The sequence below is a fragment of the Oryza sativa genome, chromosome 11, assembly GCF_034140825.1.
Source record: "Oryza sativa Japonica Group chromosome 11, ASM3414082v1".
NCBI classification, from domain to species: domain Eukaryota; kingdom Viridiplantae; phylum Streptophyta; class Magnoliopsida; order Poales; family Poaceae; genus Oryza; species Oryza sativa.
In genome coordinates, this window is record NC_089045.1 from 14,464,742 (window position 1) to 14,468,992 (window position 4,251).

A 4,251-nucleotide genomic window follows, 5' to 3' on the forward strand; every position below is an offset into this window, starting at 1 on the left:
TGAGCACGGAGAGTGTTTCTCCACATTGGCCATGAACCAATGCCGCTAGGAAAGGTAGGCCCCATCCTAATCCTAACGCCGTGAGGCGAACACATCCGTTCCCTCAACGAGGCACTATCCGTTATATTGGATATGCTCAGACGCCCATGCCATATGGCGAACACAACCGTTCCCATAGAGGGTCACATGGGTAGCTCCTATGAACCATCGCTCAGACTAGTCCCTACTACAACGGCCTCCCAATGCAAGGCTAAACAGTAAACAACTTAACAAGCCAAGGTCGCCCCATATACGACACATGTGGTTGCACGGTAATCTTAGTTGGTGACACATAGTTCAGTCCTTAATCGACTCGGGCGTACACTCCCCTTATCGGTGTGCAACTACCACCATATGCACACCACTTGCCGCCCAAGTCTAAAATCATTATTTTCAGTTTCCAATTGTCATAAACAACAGAATAACTCTTGTGTAAAAATATCCCATTTGTAAAGAATGATTATCATGTCATATTTTCTAAGCATGCCTAAGCAAGTAGCTATAGTAGTAGCTCAAATATACCCACAATGTGCTTGTACATCACACATATATACTCAGCCTAGGGCTTCAACAGTAATGATAATCAATATATCAAGGTAGGTAATGCAGCAATTAGGTCATTTCTACCAATACCCCATTTTTATAAAACATCGCATGCAATTTATAAAATAGTAAAGCACTTGCGAAAATATAGGATTCAACATGATCGAAGGAGGAATTGAATAGGACTTGCCTTGCTCAGTTGGTTCCTCAAATAACTCTTGGTCCTGCACACTCTCACCAACGGCAACAATTGATTCGCCCTCTAATTAAATTTAAACGTACATTCAAATGAACATCCAATAAAACTCCAAGATAAAATATGATGCATGGTGCATGAACATGTTCAGTGTAAAGAGAGTGATTTAATATAAATTTCGGAGAAAGAATCGCCTAAATCCGATGTTGTATGTGCAAGTTATCGTGTTTCTAATATTTAAAGTACGGTAAATACGAAGTTTACTATTCAAATTTAAATTAGTGAAAATTTTCACAACAGTGGTGACAATTTGAGTGTACAGTATTAAAGACAACATTATTATGAACCTAACAAAATTTGGTTCACCTCAATCGGAGTTAAATTGGATTTTCTATGATTTTACAAAATTTCAGCATTTTATAGTGCATAAATAAATAACCGAAATCATTTTCTTAGATTTATTATTTTCTCTTTACAAAAGGCTGAAGCGTACTGTCTAGAGTACACTTTCCTACACGGAAAACGTATCTCGGTAGTGCGCATCCACTTAAAGCAGTAGGGTCCACATGTAAGTGTCTCGTAGATTTATAGCTCCAACCCTATACTTTTATTATTTATATATAAGTCCTGGGTCCCACTTGTAAGTCTAATGGCGCTTTGTATCAGATACCCTAGAGTTTATACTATTTACTTTTAGGTCCTGTCCTCTTCCTCCGTTCGCACCAGAGAGAGGGGAGCGCGAGGGCGGCTCCGGATGGTCTCGCCGGCGGCGACCGGCGGCGGGGCTGGCTAGGGCAGAGGCAGGGGCGACTAGAGGGGGTCCTCGCGCTCACCCTAGATGCGGCGGCGCGGCCCGGGGAGGTTGGAGACGGCGGGCGCCATGGCCGGTGTCGGCGGTAGGTTGGGGACTGCGACGGCTCGCGTGGTACGGCGAACGATGACTCGATTAAAGGATGGAGGAGCACCTTTGGACTATGAGGAAGCTTACCCCGTGCTCTATTTGGGTAGAGGCGGTCCGATGTGGCGTGGCCACGAGCTCCCTAGGCGGTCGGCGACGGCAATGGTGGCGGCAGATCTCCGGCGAAGAGGTCCTAAATTAACTTGAGGAAATAGGTTCATGGGGTTCTCAGGAGCATGTTGGCGCAAGGGTTTGGTTCGAGACTCACCGAGGCAGCGACTTGACGGGTGCGGGTTGGCGGTCGCGCCCTGTTCGGCCGACGCGGGGCGTGACGATGGCGCGGGCGTTCCCGGCGAATCAGAGGGTTTCGGTCTTCGCCTTTGGGTGTGGAGGTTGAGAGTGGTGTGGAGAGTTAGCTGGCGCGAGGGTTCGATTTATAGGCGAGGGAGGAGCGAGAGGCAAGCGCGGGGTATTGTCGCGAAGTGCTCGGCGTCTCTCGCGCGCGCAGGCGGTGGTCGGCGGGGAACACGGCTTGCAGCAGGCGTCGGCTTTGCGCAGGGATTGCAGAGGGGGTGCAGGGTTAGTCAGAGGGAGCCAGGGGCAGTCGGTCTCGCCTTGTCGCTTCGGGCGTCGGCTTTGGCAGGGGGCGGCGGCGTTGGATTGGCCACGGCGGCTGCGGTGGTCGGCGCCTGGGCGCGGCAGGGAATCGGCAGGGACGGCGTCGGCTTTGTGCGGCCTTGGCACAGCGGGATTCGCGGGCAGAGGGTGGCGCAGGGTCGCGTCGCGTCGTTGCTCAGGCAGAGAGAGAGAGGGAGAGCAAGAGAGCGGCAGCTCCGGGTTGGGCGAGCCGGCGAGGGACGCGGCGAAGGCAGCTGCAGGGCCTCGGGCAGGGGTGCACCAGCCTTGCCTCAGCTTTGCCAGCGGAAAACGCGGGCAGAGGTTGCTTGGTCGGCTTGGAAACCATGACCTCGATCTCGCACGCTAGGTGCTCGATGAATTGCCTGAAAGGAATAGAAGGAGAGAAGGGAGAAAGACAGAGAGCAGGGATATGGGGATGGTGGCTGGCAGGTGGGGCCAATGGTTCTTAGGCCCACTGATCAGAGAGATAACGGGAGAAGGGATGATGTTACGGGATTTTTCTCTTGGAATTTCCAAGAAGGCTCAGAGTTTGATTAATTTTTTTTTTGGATATGCTACTGTGCTCAAAAGCTTGTGCAAAAATTTTTGGAGGTTAGTCTGGTCAAGACCTCCACTTGGTAAATTTTTGGGATTTTTCTCAAGTGCAGTTTATTTTTGAAAATTCGAACAAGTTCACTGTTTTTTTTTTACTTGAACCAAATTTTGGATGTTTTCATCCTTTTAATTCAGATGCAAAACTTGTGAGATTTATGGAAGGTTATTTCAGTGTCTAATACTTATTTTAATTCTTTTTTTTGTTCATATTTATTGCATGCAAATGAATTATGAGATGCATGGAAAATCCAAGAACACCAAAATTAACTTCAAATGACAAGGACAAGATCAAAATCAAATTTTTGCTAAGTTTTCTTCATTTTTTTTAGCTTCAAATAATTCCTGGTACGATACACAATTAATAACCGAAATTGGCATGTGGAATTTTTCTTGAGTTCTACATGTCAAAATATGCTAATAGGATTTTTAGTCGAATTTTCAGATCTCTATAAATAATCTTAACCAATTAAAAATGAGCACAAGCAATCCCTGGAAATTCTCTTTTCCTTTTTTCCTTTTCTTTTTCCCCTCCTTTCCTTTCTTGGGCCATCGGCCCATTTCCCCTCCCCGCGCGTGCGCCTCCACGCTCGGCCGGCCCAAGGCTACGGCCTAGCCGCCCCGGCGCCCCCTCCTCCCTTCGGGTCACCAACAGGTGGGGCCCACCTATCGGGCCCGTCCCCTACCACCGGCCGGCGCCGCCCGCGCCTGCAACCACCGCCGACCGCCTCTCCTGCGCCTCCCAGGCCACATCGCACACTCCCCGCACTTGCCCCGCACGTCCCGCAAGCGCCGCCCCCTCTCCCGCTCGCGCGCCCGCGCCGAGATGGCCGGGAATCAATTTTTGAATCCTGCCTCTCTCTCCTCCCCACCTCCCCCATGTTGCCGACCGATCCGCGCCCCTCCCCGCCACGTCTCGTCCCCTCGCGCCTATGTAAAGCACCACCACCCCCTCCTCCACCTTTTCCCGTTCTCGCCAAGCTCCCCCGTGCACTCCACTGCAATAGCGCCGGCCCCCTCCTCTCCGCCGCTCCGGTCGCCCCTAGCCGCCACGCCGAGCTGCGACAACGATGCCGTCGCATTCGGCGCCTCAAGCGCCACGCCGTCCACCCCTTCCCCATCGAAATCTGCCACCGGGGGCTGTCCTCCATCGCATGCCGGTCTCCCCGAAGCCCGTCCCGCCGTCGCCGTCGCTTTCCGCCACTCATCGTCATTGATCATCGTCGGTGAGGCCTCCCCCTTTTCCCCTCTCTCTCTCGCGCCGCCTAGCGCCGCCGCTTAGCCGACTAGCCGCCGGTTAGCTGTGTCGTCGCCGCTCGCCGCCATCAGCCGGTCGCCGCCTCGC

General features: G+C 51.8%; 1 long non-coding RNA gene across 1 annotated transcript; it reads right to left on the minus strand.

The window, feature by feature from the left end:
• Positions 1-762: 762 nt before the first annotated feature.
• LOC136354069 (uncharacterized) lies at positions 763-2,606 on the minus strand. The gene is made up of 3 exons (XR_010737800.1): positions 1,945-2,606; positions 1,767-1,869; positions 763-844 (listed from the first exon to the last, which is right to left on the minus strand). It is a non-coding gene; the product is annotated as an uncharacterized lncRNA (long non-coding RNA).
• Between the last annotated feature and the right edge of the window lie 1,645 nt (positions 2,607-4,251).